Raw genomic sequence first — 20,501 nt, forward strand, 5'->3', positions numbered from 1 at the left:
CCTTTTTTATTGTCGTACTTGCTTTTTTTTTCACATTTTCATCGACACATTCCCAAAATAATCAACTCATTTTTTTTTCTTATTGACTGCACTTTTACGGCAATATTGTATTGGCTCTTCTGCGCGTTCTCTCGAAGACAATTCCCTTTTCTGTTTCTGGCTGGGTCCTACCACCGTATTCGTCCAATAACTAGTTGCACTGGATACTCTCTTATTTGTGTCCTGGTTAAATGCTGGCTATATCCAGGAAACCAGACGACAAATGTCTGATTTCCTGTTTATATACAGCGGTTTAAGTGGGACCTGGTTAAGAGCACCGTTGGCATCAAAACTAGCGGAATGATGAATAATGACGCGTATCTTTGGCATTTTCTCTGTCGAAAGTGCAACAATATCTTCATTCAGTTTTTGTTCAATGACTGATTAGCCCACCAAATTTCTTTTTTTGAACAACTTTAACTTAGATAGACAAATGTGTCACAAAAGGAATAAAAAAGAAGGTTAAAAAAATTGCCCGCAGCTTCCCTCGGGGGAACACTGAGGAGGATGCGGAGCATATAATTGGTTAACGGGGTGTTAAAGTGCGACTTACCTGGGTCGATGGCTAAATTGGTTAACGTGGTTGTGAAATGGGGTGTTAAATTGCGACTTACTTGGGTCGATGGCTAAATTGGTTAACGTGGTTGTAGGAGGGGGTGTTAAATGAGTGAACACGTACACACGTATGCGAAAGGGCGGCGCTGGTCGAAGGGACGTCGATCATTGTGTTTGTGGATTCGTTGGAATTCATTTCACCGCGACCTTGGACGTCGACGCGCCGTACAAACCAACCGACGAGCGGCAACTGAGCGAGCGAGCGCCGACCTTGAGTATATATACAGCACGACGGCGCATGCACTGTCAGCTGTTGAATGTTCTCGAAGCGCGACGCCACATGCGCGTCCACTGGAGAATCAGGAGAATTGTAGATGTCGAACGCGGTGTGTAGAGGAGGAAGGGTGCACAGATGGTGGAGGAGTGAAGCACGCGCGGTGTGTAGAGGAGGAAGGGATGCACAGATGGTGGAAGAGTGGGCGACGGCGCGACGGCGCATGTGCGCGCGTCAGCTGTCGAATGTTCGAGAAGCGGTGCGGACGGCGCGGACGGCGCACTACAAGGCGCGAGTATAAGATGCTTCCGCATCTAAAAAGGAACAAATATATGCAACCAGTGCAAGCTTCAGCGTTGAGATTTGAACCCAACGCTAACGTTTCTATTAGAAGACGCGTCTCTGTCAAACAGACAGCGAGGAATTTAAAAAAAAAAAGAAAGAAGCCAGTGCATTGGCAAGGTTCTCGATTTCATGTGCTCTTAACGAGCATTTTGACTGGGGTGCAAGTGACAGCCCGCTACTGGTCCGGGATAAGGCTCCACACTAACACTTTCAAGGTGCAATACAACAGTCTTTTTTTCTTTTCTTTTTTTTTGTCGCGTCATGAGTTCGAACAAGCGACCTATTTCGTACAGATAGCACCGGAGAGAAATCGTCAACGTATTTTCCCCGCACGAACAATTCCCCGAAGCAACACGAACAGTGAAAATCGTCACAAGAAAAACATTAAATAATAGAAACTGTGTAATAGTTGCAGCCGCTCCCATATCCGTGCGAGAGAACCGCGATTAGCGTCAATTACTCTTTAGTATGTATAACATCCATCACCGTTCCTAGCTGCGATCCCTTACTATACTTTGTTATAGTTAGTATCCAAGGTTTCCCTGTCGTGTATAATTACTGCGTAATGTATGCGGGAGCGATCGTTTATGCGTTCCTATCATCGTTAACTCGGCGAGAACACGGCGTAGCACGGGAGTATACCGGCGGTGTCATTCCATCGTTCATAATCGTGCGTCGCGCCCACTCGATGCGAGCGCCAGGTCGTTGCCCGAGGGTGAGCGAGTATTCAGGACGTCTCCCCCCCCTCCCTTTTTTTTAATGTCTGCCAAGGTTTGAAACGAGGCCAGAGGTATCTACCGCTTGAGTATCAACGTCGGTATTGATTGATATGATTGATATATGGGGTTTAACGTTCCAAAACCACCATATGATTATGAGAGACGCCGTATATGTGGAGGGCTCCGGAAATTTCGACCACCTGGCGTTCTTTAACGTGCACCCAAATCTGAGCACACGGGCCTACGACATTTCCGCCTCCATCGGAAATGCAGCCGCCGCAGCCGGGATTCGAGCCCGCAACCTGTGGGTCAGCAGCCGAGTACCTTAGCCACTAGACCACCGCGGCGGGGCAGCATCGTCGGTAACTGCGCACGGCTTGGAAAGTGCTTCTATCCAAGTTTTGCCAGTGTACTCGAAAAAAGCGGTTACACCGATATTCGACTGCATCGATGCGGGCGCTGAAGTCTAGTCGTCGCGATCATCGCGGTAACCGGAAGACGAATCGTGTCACGTGATAATCGTATCACCCGGAGCAAGTTCCGGGAGTTGTGAGAATAGGCGCTATAAACGTCGCAACGGCTGTAGTAGTGCGGTGGACTTCAAAAGTGGTCGCATTCGTACAAGCAACTACATGCGAAATCCTCGACGATTCAGCTTCACTGAGCGCAGCCCGCCCGCATCTGCATTAAAGACAATGTCGCGACTTGTGGATTTGTTGAAGTTAACGGTCATGTTATTCTATTGGACACAAAACGAAAACAGCAATAAAGAACACAGGCAGAAGTGTATTCGAAGCCCGCAAGCACGAAGACTATAGCTAAATGTGTGTACTACCAATCATTCCTCTGGCGGCTAAACGATCGCAGCGCCAGAGTGCCATTTAGTTAATTTTAGGAAACTCGTTGATTTTAACGTATTTGAAGAGGAACAGCGTACGACAGGAATATGAAATCTTTCGAGAGAGAGAGAGAGAGAGAGCAAACAAGGGGGGGGGGGGGAGGATAACTATATGCCAGTGGCTGGATGAATGGCTCACGAGGTAAGCAGCCCGCATGCGAGAAAGGCCAGCGATCCCATGAATGATAGGCGCAAATAAACGGCCCCCGGAGATTGGCACACCCAGGTGCATAGTGGTAAGCGCGCGTGTGAAGTGATTGCGGCACACTGGCCGGTGAAGGATGTGACCTCCACTGATACGACGCCGGGCAACCGCCGCGCGAAATACTGATGACGAGGTTCACGTGCGTGTGGAAGCGATGAGACAGTTCGCCTATAGAATTGACACGAGAATATACTTTTTAATGATGTGTTATGGTTTAATGCCGGTAAAAAAGAAACGCAGGCTATGGTGAGTCAGTCACACGATTTTAATGGTATTACAATGCGGTTATAAGGCACGGTGCGGTGTGACATGCAAATTCAAAACAAAAAAAGCAGGGCGAATTGCCAAAGTCATACGGATGTCATGAAAAAGTCGCGCGGTCCTAGCGCATTTGCCGAAAATGACTCGAAGACGTTATCATTTTCTCTTCCTTCTGAAGTTCCGAGTCGATTCTATAACGCACGCCCTCTTCGTCTAAGGATTTCTGCACCAAATGTGGTTAAGCGGAGCCTCCATGATCGGAGACACTGGAACCTTTAAATGGTTCACGCGGCCATGCAGTGTCTCCGGGATTGCCCTAACAACGTTCAAGCAGAGGCGACGTGTGATTACGTCATCGTGCAAAGCCAAGCAATGTGACGTGTTGATGACGTCACTCATTCCGGAGACATGCGACGTCATTAGGTGACGTCATCAAATTGCGATGATTTTTCGCATCAATCGTGTCGGCTCTTTCGCGTCCCTATGTCACTTTTCACGGTTGCTGTGGCATGTAAGGCTTTCGAACTAATATTAGAATAATTAAACGGTGACAGTAATGGGACCGCCGCGAGTTACGGCATTAACTGTCGACGAAATGTGGCCCAATATCTGCATTTACACCAGTATGACCCCTAACTATAACAAACTAAAACCAATCGGCCAACAAACTAACTGAGGCATTAAACAAGATAGCCACCATTACGAGCCACCGATTTCTCCACGTACAGTTTCCAATGTACTACAACCACATAAATAAAAATAACCAACTTAATTAGGCGCACAAGGCACAAGCAAGATTTTTTTCACGCTTAACAAGCTTTTGGACCGTGTATTTTCAGGTACAAGTTGAATGCCAGCCAATAATTTTTTTCTAGTTCATCTATTTTAGATGCTTGAAAGTGCACGTGAGTGACGTACCTAATGTCACTGACAGCACGTGAATAGCGTCGTAAAGGAGCATCGCTTTCGAGTCATTATTTTTTTTTCGCCGCGAATAACAATCACGCCGAACGATCGAAGCGGTTCAACGATCTCACCCGACAGTGGGATCACTAACACCTAAATGTCACGCGTCGCGTTCTGGTGTACTTGATCTCCCTCGCTATTGTTTTTATCGCTGACTGCGCTGAATTGCGCGGTCCATGACCGACGCTGGCTCGAACTGTCGGTTGATCAGCGTTGACACCATTCGGTGAAATCATGTTGAATCAAGGAAGCGAGGAACTGAAACTTGCGCGCGTGTCGGTTACTTGAGACTAGTGGGGAGATTGGACAGGACAGAAATAAGAGTGATCGTGTCACTGTGTGCTGGAAATCACAGTACGCATAGTATGATGACCCAGAAGGTGGTGTTTCTGATAAGTAAACTGGATTGATCAATACACTGTGACTGTTCATCGAAATTTCTTTGTGTATTAGCTGGCGACTGTCATAGTCGCGGTGACCATGTTTTATCCTGACGTTTCCTTATTAATCCATGACGTTTTAGTCTTCATTTCACTGTTAATGCAAGCGACTTCACATGCGCTCTGTAAAGTTGCTTACTACCACAAACAGTTCGCTTCGGCTGCACACCATGATTCTATTAATTTATTATACTAACTTGGTCGATAAGCTTCTTAGGAAAGAGCGGGAACCATTTTTAATGGATGGAATTTTCTGAGATGTCAACCTGTTTTATAGCATGGCTTGCTACTCCAAGTGACCCTTGATGACCACGATATGTACAATCATATGAAGTCCCCCAATACGTTAACGAAGCAATCACAAGCAGCCGATATATAGACTACACGGTACGAAGAATATCGTATCAAATAATATTTGCGACTTCTTCAAGTCTCTTTTTTTTCTCCTTTTTTTTTCTTTTCAGGAAACAAGCCTCGTGTTTAGCTACCTGACTTCGGCCGAGTCCCAGAATCCGAACGCTTTTGCCGGGATCGTTCACTAATTCTCGGTTGAATTTTTGTTCCCTTCAGTGGGGAGCGGTACGATCAACGTGTTGTTTTACAAATGACAAGGTAGCAATTTCAATTCAAGGTAGCAAGGGCGCTCGCTGAATGCGGTACCTACGTCCCGCAAAACTGCACGCCGAGTAACACCTTCTCGAGTACACCTCAATCAAGCGACACGACCGCCACCTGCAACCACTGCAGAGCGAGCGCGTTGAAGCCCAACAAGTTACTATGTATATGCATGTCAATGTGGAAGAAAAATGAAAAAAAAAAAGCTCGAAGGCTTTTTGTGTCACCCCGTCTTTCTTTCTTTTCTTTCTCCGTTAAGACAGTGTTGCGGCACCGTCAGCTAGCTCAGAAAAATACTGACACGCGGTTGTGACGATAAAGGCCACACGCGTTTTGTGGAGCGGAAGCTGGCGCAAGCGCGGTGGCTGGGGAACGAAGTGTCGTGCAGTTTTATTATGCACATAGCCTCGGTGTCACTACGCTTGATCGATGACGCCGTTGATCTTCAATGGTCGAGGAGACAGAAGAAGAAAAAAAAGCGACGGAAAGGACTTTCGGTTAGCCGGTGAGAGCTGTATGAGCGAAAGCCAATGTAAGTATCCAGTCCTGCAGAGAACGCAGTGCAGAGCCAGTATGAACGGAAAGCTGTAAAGCAAGAAAAAGAGAAGGAAGAGAGAGACAGAGTGAGTGAGAAAGAGAAATGCTGTCCTCTGTGAAAGCTGCAGAGGGTGAGGGCGAAAAAAAAATCCGGAAGGGATAAGAGTATAGTCAACTAGACTTCATACAGTTTGGCACCCTACGCGTGGGGAAGGAATGTGGGGGAGTATGGGAAAGGGAGGAACGCAAGTGCAAATTAATCATGAACATTGTAGGGTGTATCTGCAGTCGGCAACAAGTCAGTCGCCTTCGGGCATTGAGCAGGGACTCGTATGGCCTTCCGAGCGGACGAACTATGAGGTAGGCTCCCAAAACCTTGCCGTAAAACGACGATAATCAAGTCTGTACTAGACGGAGAGAGAAGGCAGGTATCCTAACCGTTCTTGCATAGCCCACACGCTATCCTGCACAAGGGGAACGGGTGGGGAAAATTTAAAGATGAGTAAAGAAGTAGAGGAAGACTTGGATATGCAGGTCTCTCTTCCCATCCGTGCTCAACTTGAAATATCGCATTGAAATGGCTCTGACCGACCCGAGTGACTGCGCTTTGCAATCGGCTCGAAATTATGTTCTGGGTCCTCGGGAAAGGCTGCGTCAATCGTTTACGCAGTGTTTATGAAAATTCAGACAAACACACGTGCAAGTGTTTCACAGGCATGCACACAACTTGCAAGGTGTCGTAAAGACCCATCGTAGCAGTTCGTCTATTTCCTGCTTCTGATCATCCTCCTCTCAGCCCCGCCTGAAATAAATTATGCAGAGAAAGAGAATAAGGTTGAGTGAAAGACAGGGAGGTTAACCATAAGGAAATATTTAGCTTGCTAGAGTCATGTAAATATCTGTGCCACACTACGGACAAAAGGAATCCACTTTCCTAGTGAGAACCCGCCGCCTTAATCTCGTTACGCCAGACGAGGCATGTTGCCTTCACTGCAGCGCACGCCGTTGCTGAGGCGAAGTAGACGTGTAAGTTGTAACTATACAGAACACGCGAGTATAACGTTATATATACACGCCTGTCCAATCACTGCCGCGTCTATACAGACAGACAAACGTACGCCTGTACATAGAGGCGCCTATAAGCAGAGTAGATCGATGGGTGCACGATACATACAAAGAGACGCTCACACGAAGAGATGCAAGACCGGGCATCGTGCCAGGAACAGTGGGGCGCGCTATCACCTTCGGTAATTGATGGCCCCCCGTGATTCATAAATGTACGAAAGGGGCAGGAGGGGGGGGGGGGGAGACTTTTCTCTTTCTTCTGTTTTGCTTGCGCCTCCCGCCTCGTTCGCTTTCTCTGCGTTTTTCTTTTCAATCTTCAGCGCGGGCTTTCTTTCACCGTCCTTACAGGCGCGACTGCATGCGTGAAGCCGCCCTTTAAATTCTTGCTCTTTTTTTGTGTTGCTTGCTCGCGCCATTTCATTATCATTGAAAAACTCGGACTACGTCCCCCTCCTCATCCCCGCAAGGTCGCAGACTGGCGCCACAGCGTCAACCTCGGCACCAGTCGGCAGCGGTGGCGGCGTCCGTTTTTTGGCAACGGTCACCGTATGCAGATTGCCTAGAGAAACTTTTCCCTTCCAAGCAGCCAGCCACCCTAGATAGGCTCCGAGCCTAACGGGCCGATGCATCGCTTCAAAGAAGGGCGCTGAGTACATCCTTGGATGTTTTGGAGGACGCACTGGTCGGCCGGGCAATCGAAGAAAAAAAAAAGATCCTCGCCTACGAAACCTGCCGATCGAGTAGTGACGAGATTCGCTCGATACGATGTGACACTTTGCGAGAGAGGATATGGGATTGTGGCCCATGCATGGTCGCTTCGTATTTATCGTACGTTCTGATTGTCGAATTGGAAACGATTCCATCATGAAGAGGAAGGGCTGGAGGAAATGGTGTCAGGGTCGAACCCATGGAGCGTGTTTCGTGAAATGTGGGCGAACGAACGAAACGTGACAGAAACGGCGCACTACAAGGAGTACGTCGCGTCAAAAACTTTGATCTCTCCTTTAGGAGAAACCGTGAGACGGTCGACGACGATGAGATAAGACACCACGAGAAGACATGGGAACGTGCTATTGCGAACCTATATTTACTAATATAGTCGCGCTTTGTCGCAACAGAGGCCTAGCCTTTCTTTTGTTTTGTTTTTCGGAGGAAATAAGTTGGTATGATTTCACCAACTCGACCCTCTAGTGGCGCCACTGCCTTGCTGTATATTATCAACACGCTACGCAACACAGTTTAATAATGAAATAAAATAGTTTGAGCAGAGGAACGTTTAGAAAAAAATTAGGAACGCGTAAAGGCCCGGAACGAAGTTAAACCACGAGAAACCAGTTGCCATTTTCTTCGTCATCTAAATAACCTTACTAGCGACAGGTTACAAGATATTTTAAGAAAACCTTTTGCTGTAGATTAGAATCTGCCGTTCGCAACCAGTACCATATCGTGATTAGACCGAGGACTTCTCAATATAAGACGTTGCCGTAAAAATGATAAGAAAACGCAAGCAAAACAGGGATTCATTGTGACCACCGTAACCGGAAATTCGGAGTGGCCACTAAAGTGTCAGCTAACAGGTTCAGTTATCATAACGGCTAAGTTCGCCTTAAAATATCTTTTCGCTCATTTAACGATCCACGAAAAAGTAAGATACAAAGAGACCAGTAACGCGTAAATCCATACGCACATCAATGCCACCCCATCCTCTTTTCAGCGCAATGAATAAAACTTTTCGGGTGTGTTATTACTGTACCCTCTCGACGACTGCGTGAAATGAACGGACCCGTTTGCCCCAGTTATCTCCCAAGGCTTTCTGGTTTTGCATGATATCTGGTTTTGGCACGAGATCAGGTCCACCTCTCCAAGTAGGGCAGACACATTTCACTTCAACGTACCGTTCCCGAATAACGTCCATACACCTGGCGTAGTAATCGAAAAAGAAAAGTGAAACCGTCTAGCAACCGGAGGCATTTGACAGACGTACCAGTCCACCGTTGTGAATGTTTTCACTATCCTTCTCACTGAAATCTTTCTGCCTGTGTATCGAGCACAGTGGAACCTCGGCGTGGCTAACACGAACATTACGAACTATTCGGTGCGATTAACGCAACCGTTACAAATTATTCGTTATAACTAATAATTATAATTGCTCGGACTTTATGTCCCAGAACCACGATATGATTACGAGAGACACCGCAGTAGAGGGCTGCAGAAATTTCGATCATGCGGAGGTATTTAACGTGCTCCTAAACATACCTACACCAAACTCCTAAATGTCTGTGCCTAACAGTTTTAAAGCGCCACCAAAGTCGGCCCATCTATGATGGGACGTGGATGTCACGTGACGGAGACATCGCGTGACTCCACGTTACGCGTCGTCATAGTGACGTCAGAAATTTCGCCGATTAGTGGCGTCATCACCTGATGACGACTTTTCGCATCGCTTCTCGATGACACCGCCGACGTCCATTTCTTGCGTATAATGAGGAATCTGAGTAATTCCACCTAAGTATGCACTGAATACACTTTCACGACAGTTTCATGCGCATTTGTTTTCCCATCCACGAGGTGTAGCTAACGTAAGCACTTCTCTGCTCACCCCGAGTGAGACTAAAGAAAATGCTGGGAAGCAATCCTGCTAGAGGAGTCAGTATAGGGGGAGGTAACAGTATAAGGCGCAACGGGTGTTAGGTGTACGGATTACGGGGTTACGCAACAGCTCTCGCATCGCTCGAGCTACCGGTGTTGAACAGCCCGAAACTCCGTCACTGCAGGCGCTGCCTCCTTTCACCCATTCGGGTCCGGTCTCGACTTTCCCCTCGACAAGCCTTGGGAGGTGCGAAAATTTCCGGATCAAGGTGAGTGGGACCCCCGCTCCAACTGCTTCCCTTTATAGCTCTCCAGCACCGCGACGCGCCTATTTCTTGTTGCTGACTTTATCACGCGGGGCACCCCCCGGACGCGGCTGCCAAGAGAGAACGAATTAGCTAAGATAACACTTGTAGTGAAAGGGTACGGTTAAATCGGGAGACTAGTTTCGAAACGGCCTTTTGTGTTTCGTCCCCTCTTGGCATACGAGGGTGTGTTTTTTGAGATACGAGGAGCACCGGGAATAATGTATGCAAACTAAAACTCGCGCGTACTTAAAGACGTTCACGGGTAGGAAAAGAAAACAAAAAGATAGGCAGCTGCCATGGTTGTGCGCCACATTGACTTCTTTAGTGAATGATGCGACGCAGAGACTGTCTGTTCGCCGTTGCTGCGACAATTTCGTCACAGTTCACAAATGGTAACGCCAAAGTCAATCGGCGCTTTAACGCACGTTTTACAGCTCGTTAAACCTACCGTTACCTCGCTTTTTTCACGTAGGTGACTACTCCACGCTGAACGTTGAAAGTGTAATACAGTTTTGTAATCAACGTTTGTATTATCAATGCTTGCGTGAACGTCGTGATGAATTGCACAAACGCTATAAGCTTCCCGCGTTCCCATAGAAGAGTACTTCATATTGTTAATAGTCCTCTCAGTGAACTGAGACTTGATAAGGTGCCAATGGAGTACTCTTAAGACGCTTTGTACGGTTTATTTATTCGACGCCCAATTCGTCATCATACAGGCAAGCACTGCGTTGTACGTATTTGGCTGCTGCAAACCGTTTGGAAAGCTGCACGCAGAATATCCTTCTCCAGTACTGTTCGCGAAAGCTGACTTCTCTGTAACAAGGCGCTTTGCGGGGAGAAGCCCGCTTCTGTGATTGCATTCCTTGGTTGGACTTGCTGTCCATTTAGTGGGTTTGCGTAAATGAGAATTTTTCTATGGCGACGTGGTTGATCTGAATGAATGAATGAATGAATGAATGAATGACGCCTGTGAAAATCTGAATCTGCATGGCAACTCGAGGATCCAATAAAAAATGCGAAGGATCTCCAAATACTGTCAAGTTAAACTCAAGCCACGGTGAATCTGCGTCAAGAAATACGAAACAGCTGCAAGACAAGCTTGAAACTTGTCTAGTGCGCCACTTGTAGAAAGGTAACAAATGTTGAAAGTTAAACAAGTGTAGAAAGGCAACAAGTGTGGCCCACGACCTCCCTCAACGGCGGTTATGTATCCACGTCACTCGCTTGCTCGAGAATGTTAAGGGGGAAAATGCGGAGGAAGAGAGGGGGTAGCTACAGTGAGTGATCCTTTTGTCGCGCGGCGCCGGACAAGGTCGGCGGTGACAGGCCGGCTCCGCGCCAATGGTCAGCAGATGGATGGCCCGCTCGAATCGATGGGTCAGCGAGCGAGCTATAGCTACCTTTTACAGATGGCCGCGCACATTGCGGGGGAGGGGGGGAATTGCGGCGCCCTTGAACAGACTGTACACTGACGGTCGATCGAGTAGTCCTTTGCTTAGCACCCTTCCGGGAATTCCTCATCGGAACCGATACGCATGCTTCGTTCCCAACATAGAGATCGTGCTGCCGTTCAACCAATTGCATCAGCGCGTGAGTGTCAATGCTAATTGAGCGACTGCCGAAACTAATCTGCGTCATTGTGCAAGTCAATCGACGGCTGGCTCACGCTTGTGCTATCACTCCTATCGTTATCTTTCTAGGTGAGCGTTCTGTCGTTGTGTAAGACGACTTGCCTTGGCAAGGACAGTTCGAGCCTGCATGTTAACCCGAACATGCGTCTTATTTGGAGGCTCACGTGCTCGCGTTTCCATAGTTTGTCGAAGCACATGCAGCGCCTCCGTCCACGGCATCGTGGGAATGTCCTCAGCGGCGATGACGTATATCAACGACCTTTTTATACGCGTACTTTCTTTTCGCTCGGTGCAACTGCCGCTCTTCGTAACGTGTGCGCGCGTCTCTAGAAAAGCTAGAAGGGAGAAAGAAGGTTAAACCTCGCCGAAGCTCGGTCGCAGCCGTGAAGCCGTTATGCTGCCCCCCAACGCGGAAGCGGCGGCCGTCGCGCCGTGGCAAGGTCGGCGACGGCGGCTTGCAACCCGCACGCTCGCCGAAGAAGACCGGCAGTGAGAGGCAGAGAGAGCCCTTGCTGGGGCCGACCTGACCGCTTCCTGCGAGCACCGTCTGCCGCGAGAGTGTTTTCTTCTTTATTTTTTTTTGTTCACGGCGGTGAACGAGACACCTCGTGTCATTAGTCCGCTGGTAGTAATTGGTCGTTCATTAATATAAACAAGAAAAGAAAGGGCTGAAAACTGCGGCTGAAGGCTCGGCGTTAATCATCCCTGCCGAAGCGGGAGAGGGTAGTAGTGCTAAGGGCAGTGAGAGAGGAAGGACGAGAGCGTAGAGCGAAAAGGAGAAGTTCGTGAAAGAAAGCAGCGCGAAGAAGAAGAAGAAAAAGAAAAACGTTGGACGAAGGAACGGGTATATATATATTTTTTTATCCATCGCGCTGCTAGAGAGTTCCTGGATTGCAGTTCATGGGTAGCAGAATGTGTGAAGCACGTTCGTAGAGCTACTTTACCGAGAAAACCTATCGTGCCCTCCTTCCCTGCCTTACATCACTGCGGTTGGGTTGACTGTATTAACCACATACACGCAGCTGTTCTAACGAAAAAAAAAAATCCTGCACCAAGACAGCTCGATCAACACTGCGTCCCGGTTTCACGATAGCCTGAGAGCAACAGGATATACGCTAGCGTGGAATGACAAAGCAAACGTTACACACACAAAAAAAATATTTTCTTTATTCAGGAAGGCTGATTAAAGGACTGCATATTTACCACGGTGTGGCCCAAGTTGAATCAACATTGCATTACCCAGGCGGTTGGTGAGACCAAACTGCTGAAATGAGTGACAGTGTCGCTTAAACCGCAACGGGTTAGGAAAGCTTATTCAGTTTTTTTTTTTTTTTTTGAGGGGGGAAGGGGAGGGAGATAATTCTGCGTCATTTTTTTTTCTCAAGTAGGGAGGAGTGGTGAAACTAATTGGCCACGCACTTATGATTGTCGCTTCACACAATTTCGCAATGACCAACAAGGTTGGATAACAAGCGTGACAATTTTGATATGAAAGGGGGGGGGGGAGGGGGAGGTATCCCCACTTTATTACGCCAGTGAGAGATTATAGTTCTATAAGTAGACGTTGAACTCTGTGACATAAAACGGTACAACTAGCGCCACTGGACAAGCCCTACAGTCAGTGTTTCCGCAATCCGTTACATTCGTTTAACGGAAAGAAAGCTCGCAAACTGTTTAGCTGGATCTCCAGAGAGTTAAAAAGTGTACGCAACACTACACGCGCCACACAACAGCTCCTTCTCCGCCGCACGGCGTCTCCTTGGCGGCTGGCCGGAAGAAGCGGGGGAGCTGCTCTCCTTGGCTGGCGGCGAAGAAAGTGGCCGATGCCACGTTCCTCGCAAGGTTATCGGGCCGATTTAAGCCGTCCCGTCCTTGGCTTTCTGTTCTGCCTTTATTTTAACACGCCACCTCGTTGTTCACGCGATCCGTACAACCCCGGAAGGGAAAGGAAACTGGTTAAGCAATGGGCCTCCACTTCAATGTCAAAGGCGCAAACACTGCCGTTGCTCTAATGGGCCGCCCCCCCCTTCCCCGGGGACTCCGTCACCGGCGTGCAATGTCAACGAAAAAAAAAAGAAAAAAAAAACTCACGTCTCCCTCATGCATTATTCACCCAAGATGACGCGAACACGAAAACAATCTTCTCGTCTTCTTCATCCGAGAGGATTGTATTCATACTCACGCGCCCCTCTCCGAACTGCCTCTGCACCCAACGTGAGTTTGCATTGCCTCCAAGATCGGACGCGTCGCGCGCTTTCTGCCGTTCGCATGATCTCGCATCGCCTCAGTGATCGCATCACATTTGACCAAGCGATGTTGTTTTGTAATGACGTCATTATGTGATGTCACGTCACGTGCGAGACATTGGCGTCATGATGACGCCACCACTTTTTTTTTTGCGTAGCTCGTGTTGAGGCCGACGCCGCGGGACGCTGGCGGCCACTTTTCACGTTCGATGAGGAATGCAAGACTTTTGCCCTCATATTTTCGCAAATGGAAACGAAGATAGGTCGGCGTGGCAGGCGTGTCTAACTTACTACTCCTCACTGGAGTAAGCTGAAATCGGCGAGGGACGGGTGAACGCGATCATGGTGTAGTACAGCGAGAGAGTAGCATGAAAGCATGCCTTGAATAGAATTGTTGTTAGGATAGTGTATACGGTGGCGCAGCTTCGGTAGCTCCTAGCGTAGATATATTGCCTTGTCAGTGATGGTGCTTATAAGAATAGCTGGGCTTCAACGTCTCAAAACCACAATATGCCTATGAGAGAAGCCGACGTGGAGGGCGCCGGAAGTTTCGGCTTCCTGGGGTTCTTTAACCGGCACCTAAACCTAAGCACACGGACGTCAAACATTTTGGCCTCCATCTAAAATGCGGGAGTGATGGTTATCGTCACGCGCTTACGTTTTATTCAAGTTTTGAATCGCTAACAGTCCAGCTGGGCCCCGCCATGGTGGTCTAGTGGCTAAGGTACACGGCTGCTGACCCGCAGGTCGCGCGATCGAATCCCGGATGTGGCGGCTGCATTTTCGATGGAGGCGCAAATGTTGTAGGCCCGTGTGCTCAGATTTGGGTGCACGTTAAAGAACCCCAGAAGGTCGAAATCTCCGGAGCCCTCCCACAACAGCGTCTCTCATAATCATATGGTCGTTTTGTTGGACGTTAAACCCAACATATCAGTCAATCAACAGTCCAGCTGGCGCCTGTTCTGGTTAATCTCGGCTGCTCAGGTTCAGGAGCACACACGCACGAAGTGACGCTGGGATGCAACCTATCAGCAAAAGAGAAAGAAACTTAAACTTTGAGTATCGCTTAAAAAGAAATTCACTGAGGTAAAAACATAGCTCTTTGGGATCGCCTTCAAGAGAGATTGGCCGAACGGAGCCACTTGGAAAAAAGCCAAAAATTGAGATGTGCGATTATCGCACTGTCCTTAGACGCTATTACTCAAGGAAACAACGCGTATCTCTATTTAAATCTATATTTTAACATCCATCTTGCCGTTGTTGTTCTTTTTCTGTCGTTACACATCCCCATGCCACAACATAACACACGTTACACGTCGACTTGAAGACAACGACACGCTTGGTCACCGAAGACAATCATGCATCTTAAGTTTCACGCGAGGGCGTCATACATATAGGAACCGCAATACTTGCAAAATATGATAGCATATATATATATATATATATATATATATATATATATATATATATATATATATATATATATATATATATATATATATATATATATATATATATAGAGAGAGAGAGAGAGAGAGAGAGAGAGAGAGAGAGGGGAGAGAGAGAGGTAATCGAGAAAACTCTGATAGTTTCCAACGCCTTCTCTTCTTTTACGTTCGTTCTTACTCATTGCATAACGCCTCCATGCGCAACGCTCTTTCATTATTTTCTTGTTTGTTTCGTTAAACACCGTTCACCTCCTCTCATCAGGTGTTCCCCGCCGTCACAATCGATACCATCGACACCGCGGTGGCATAAAATGTACGGCGAAGGGCACGGCAGCCTCGGTCTTGTCGCAATCGCGTGATCGGATCTCGCGATAACGGGGCGACGCAGCCGAGAGCGCGGATCGCACGTGTCATTATCGCACAGATCGCGCAAGAAAGGGACCTTGATTCCATTTCTGACCTCTTTTCCTCTCTCCCCGTTTCTATGCTTCCGTTATTTCTGTTCGATAGAGGCTCTTATAACTCCTATAGGTCAGTGTACTCGTGGCTGCCAAGTCTGTGACCCCGACGGTGTTGCCAAGAGATGCAGATATCCACTACAAGCTGACGGCCGCGGCTCCAGCTGCATCGAAATGAGCAAGATTGCACGCGTTCTGCAACAGCCTGGTTCTCGCTCTTAAACATACACTGCCCCTCCTGACTGCGCTCAACTCCGCAATGCTTCTACCGCAGTGTGGCAGCTTGGGCTACTTGGTATGGCATGACGATAGTTATAGCGCGAAAACAAAACGACGACACAGAGACAAGTGCCTTTCGTGTCCTTCTTGTCTCTGTGTTGTCGTTTTGTTTTCGCACTATAACTATCGTCATGCTTCAACCGCACTTCGCTGCTGGGCACGTTCAGTGAGGTCATGGGTGTGAGTTGTCTTGGCAGGACTTCTACGAATCGAGAGTGCTGTCGCTTCCTGGTCGAACACACACGACTGCCGCACCTCGTACCAGTGGCCACGAAGCCGTGTCATGTCGAAAGTGTAGCGTTTAGATGAGGACCGAGATCTGCGACCGGGAACAAGTTTGAGCTGAAACCGGTTATACTCATGACACTGAGAGCATTGTAAAAGAGAGAGAGAAAGAGAGAGAGAGAGAAATGAGAATGCAAAACATTAACCCCCTTGCGCGTCTCCATTTTATCGGTGGTTTCTTATCACGACATCGAAACCTGTCGTGCCTGCCACTGCATAATTAGTAACGACTTCGCAATGTCGGACGTATAATATCGAAGGTGCCAGTGCTGTCAACCGCGTACTCAAAAAATGGCATTGCGGAGGACGTTTGCGTACTTTTTTCCAGGGGTGGTGCCAGGATTTTTTTCCACAGGGGAGGGTGCGGATGGAAGAGAAAGAAATTTCTTGAAAGAAAAGAGAAAGAAAAGAGAAAGAAAAGAAAGAAAACTGTTGATCAGAAAGAAACGAAGCCAATATAGCAAGGAAAAAAGGAACCGTTACAGAGAGAGGGGGGGGGGGCGAGGATAAGTAAACAAGGGCACGACAGCGTATGATGCGGAGAATTTCGCGATCTCAGGCGAAAACGTCGAGAAAGCACCCTTCTTTCGTCGCCTTCCTTCTTTTTTTTTTCTTTTCGTTTTTCGTGTCTAATTCACCTCACGGTTTTCTTAACGGCGATACTTCGACCGAGTGCTTTGAGCCGTGTTCGATAGGCGGCGCGGATGAACAAAGAGAAAAAAAACCAACGAAAGAAAGAGATTGAAATCGTGAATCCGGTGCCGACCATGTACAAACACATGACCCGAAAATTGAAGCGCCCTCGACGACCGCTCTTATAAAAGTCGGCGTGTACCATGCTCTCTCATCTCTCTATACACGTTAACCTCTTGCCTTCGTCTACATCTCACAAAAGCAGCGCCACTGTAAAGAAAAAAAAGAAAGAAAGAGAGACCGTCGTTTTAAGGCGGCAGCGTCAGATCTCCTCATCTTAGAAGCCCCTCCCATTCTTCTCGATCTCTCTATATATGCTTAGTTCTGCAAAGGACACGTGCTAGCAGACGACGCTCTCCCTCCCCACCAAACGGCAGCCCGCGTATGTCTGCCTCTGTTCGCGCACAAGGTTCAAAAGGCAAACAGCCTTAGACAGCCAGCGAAGCGACGATGTGGAGTATAAGAGTATACGTGCGACCATTGACACGTGTTGACTCTCCCGAGTCATTCGAAGAAGACGCCGACATAGTTTTTCTTTCGTGATCCCTGCCTTTTTAGCCCTTCGACGGTGTATCCGATCCTTATACACCATCTCCCGCCACCTTCGCAACCTCGCGCCCTACCTCTTCCCTCTTGTTCCCCCTCTCAGAGATTGCCCTCTATACGTCACGTACAGCGAGTGTCGTCCGATCCATCCATCCGTCCATCGCTCGAATCTTGGGACGGAGCCGCCGTTAGTTCGGCTTCTCCGCTGAGCACCGTGTTTACCTTGGGTCGTGCGAGCGGCCCTTGTAGAACGTGGGTTCACGTACGCATCGGCGAGCCTTTTCAGCGATCGGGCCGAGAAGCGAATGTGTACTCGGAGCGCGCGCACGGATTTCTGCAACCGCGGCGAGGGTGGCGTTCTAGCCGATGCTATAGCCCCAGCCGGAGCCGCCGGCGCAATGGAAACCTGCATTGCGGTGAAACGAAACGAAACGAAAAAAAAAAAAAGAGGGGGGTGGTGGACCGAGGAGCCTCTCCAATGCGCTGGAGTTATACACTCGAGCGTACACTATGAAAAAGATTCGTGCTACGTTATTCGTGTGACTTGTTCTTTTCTCTTCGTTTTTTTTTTGTTCTTTGTAAACACGGTCTCTCCCTTTTCAACGCGTTTGTGTGATCGAAGTGATCGCGAAATTGAGTTGTCTCGCCGCTTTTACTTCGCGTTCTCGTCGCTATCACTATGCAGACCTTGTCGCCGCATCTTCTAGCTGCCTCGCTGCTCTGTTTTGACGACGTCTGCTTTCTTTTCCTCGTAGGAAAAAAAAAATCGAATGCTTGGACGGTATCACTCAAAAGCTACTTCTCTTTCTTTCGCTCTTTCTTGGCAAAGCCTAGCTTACCTCACTAGGCATGCCGGGTACCAGTGATTCAAAACTAATTCGAATCCACTGGCTGAGCGGGGATCGAGGGACAGTTTAGAATGCGCGAAAAGTTTTTCGCGCCTCAATTTTTCTTTATGCGTGTAGTTCCTGTCTGCAAGATGAGATAAAACTCGCCACTTTTTTTTTTGTCGGTGAGCTAGCGTGCGTGCGGATTGAATCGAAATTGAAATTCTTGTTTTTTTTTTTAAGCTCTACCTTCTCTACTCATTCGACGAGTTCAAGTATGCGTGTTCAATAGAATTCCTAAAAGAGCGCTAGAAGCCAAAATAGCTATCGAAAGAAGAAAACCAAAAAAAGAAAAGGGAAAAAAGGAAGTCGTTGAGATTTCGACAGTCGCTAACTTTAACGCTTTATAGAATGTTCGCTTTCCTAGGAATCCATTCGATTCGGAGTTATACGGATGCGAAACTGTCCATACCAGGAAATTTGAGTTTCTGGTGTCAATATGGATGCACGAAAAAAATTAACATAGTAGAAAACGGTTAAGTACTTGGTCAAGAGATTAAAAAGGTATACACTGGGGCTATAAATCTATCCGTTTTTTTTTCCAGCGGCTCTCTCATAACAAAATGATTGTTATGAAAGACCCGCAGAACTAGACGAAAAGACGCTGACGTGGTTGCATTTTTATGTGTATAAGTTGACGCTATCTCATTGCTTAGCCTCAGATACGAAGAAAGTATGGTTTAGGCTTTAGAATTATTTTTTATGTATTTAAGAAGGGGAGGGGGGGGGGGCAAAGCATGTGATGAGAATATCGTAGTTCGCATACATAAACACCAAGCCGACATACTCACGTTTCGACCGTCAATGATATCGCCCAATCGAGTGTACGTTATAAGTTAACATATCTACTTGATTCAAGCTTAAAGATATCATCCGGCAAATTAAAAAAATGGGTTTACAGCCACACGAATTTGCTCCGAGGGCAGAAAGGTGCTCTCAGAATTAAAGTGTAACAACCTATCAGTGACGTCATAATTAATGCATACTCTAATACAGCTTTGGTAGGTTGTAAGCAGCGTAAAGAGCCGCCTCGGGCAGCATAAGTTACACAGGTCAAAGTAAACTTGGGCATGGATTTTCATGACCAATCTGCGCAGTCCACGGTAGTGCGATTTTGTTGAACCGACCCGACGTGAAGAGAGGCATCGATTTCAGAAACATTCGACGCGTGTCGGTACCGAATTGTAGCTACCAATAACGATTTCCTTCCTGTCGAGTGGTTTCGAAGGTTTACTGATGAATCCACTCACCGAATTTCTCGAGTGAACTGCGATGCATGGCTACCTGTTCTGCGTTTGTTCAAAGCGATTAATTTCAATAAGACGCAAAAGCAAGCCAATCGACCACCGTAGGTCACTTCACTCCTATACCATAACACATGCAGCAGCAGAAAATCAAGGAGAGACTGAGTTTGTCGCATTTTACTTCTTTAGCGAGGCCTTGCTGCGTATGGGAGACTTAAATGGTGCATGCTGAAAGTCCATGCCTTCTTGTCTTATTCTCTCTCTCACACTTTTTTTGCCCTTGTTTCACACACTTATCCCCAAATGGAGAACCATTAAACGGTCAATGTATGTGCACTTTATTTCACCCATTTCAGAATACACCACTCTCAACCCCCCCCCCCAAAAAAAAAAAAAGAAAAGCTGTGAAAAGTGTAGCCTTCTTTGGTGTTTTAAGAGCATAAAAAAAATCACTGGCGCGCTCACCAACTCAACGAATTCTCGCCTGTTGTTATACCTTTAAGTAGAAAACACAGACAGTAAGAGTCATTTTATCGTCCATACTGAAATTGCCGCCTTCTTTCACCTCTTCCGCCTCTGTAAAAAGCAACAGCAAGAAGCAGAAGCCTGTAGCCCTCGTAATAGTCTGTGACCAACCACAGTGTGGTGCGTCAAGAAATCTGTTCCGAGGAGCGCGCCAAGAAATGGGCAGTCGTAAACACAACAGCTAGCGAACAAGCGCGCCTCAGTGAATCAGTGAACCCAATGCGTCGTTATAGACGAGACCTTGCCGAAACTTAAAACGAAAAGAAAGAAAGAAAGCGTGCAGCGCCACACTCACCGAAGAACTGAACCGTCGCCGCACTCCGGTCCTCAAACACTCGGCTAAGTTGAGGGCGATATCCAACGTCTCCGGCAAGTGGCCCATTAGAAACAGAACGCCGAGTCGACAGGGGAATCAGTGGAGCGCGCACCGCAAATGTACC

At 47.7% G+C, this 20,501-nt stretch overlaps 1 protein-coding gene across 2 annotated transcripts in view; it reads right to left on the reverse strand.

Moving 5' to 3' along the window:
- The window catches only part of Blimp-1 (PR domain zinc finger protein 1), a 175,205-nt gene that overhangs the window by 24,580 nt on the left and 130,124 nt on the right, over positions 1-20,501 (reverse strand). The gene's annotated exons all lie outside the window — the stretch shown is intronic.

The sequence above is a fragment of the Rhipicephalus microplus genome, chromosome 5 (genome assembly GCF_043290135.1).
Source record: "Rhipicephalus microplus isolate Deutch F79 chromosome 5, USDA_Rmic, whole genome shotgun sequence".
In the NCBI taxonomy this organism is placed as follows: domain Eukaryota; kingdom Metazoa; phylum Arthropoda; class Arachnida; order Ixodida; family Ixodidae; genus Rhipicephalus; species Rhipicephalus microplus.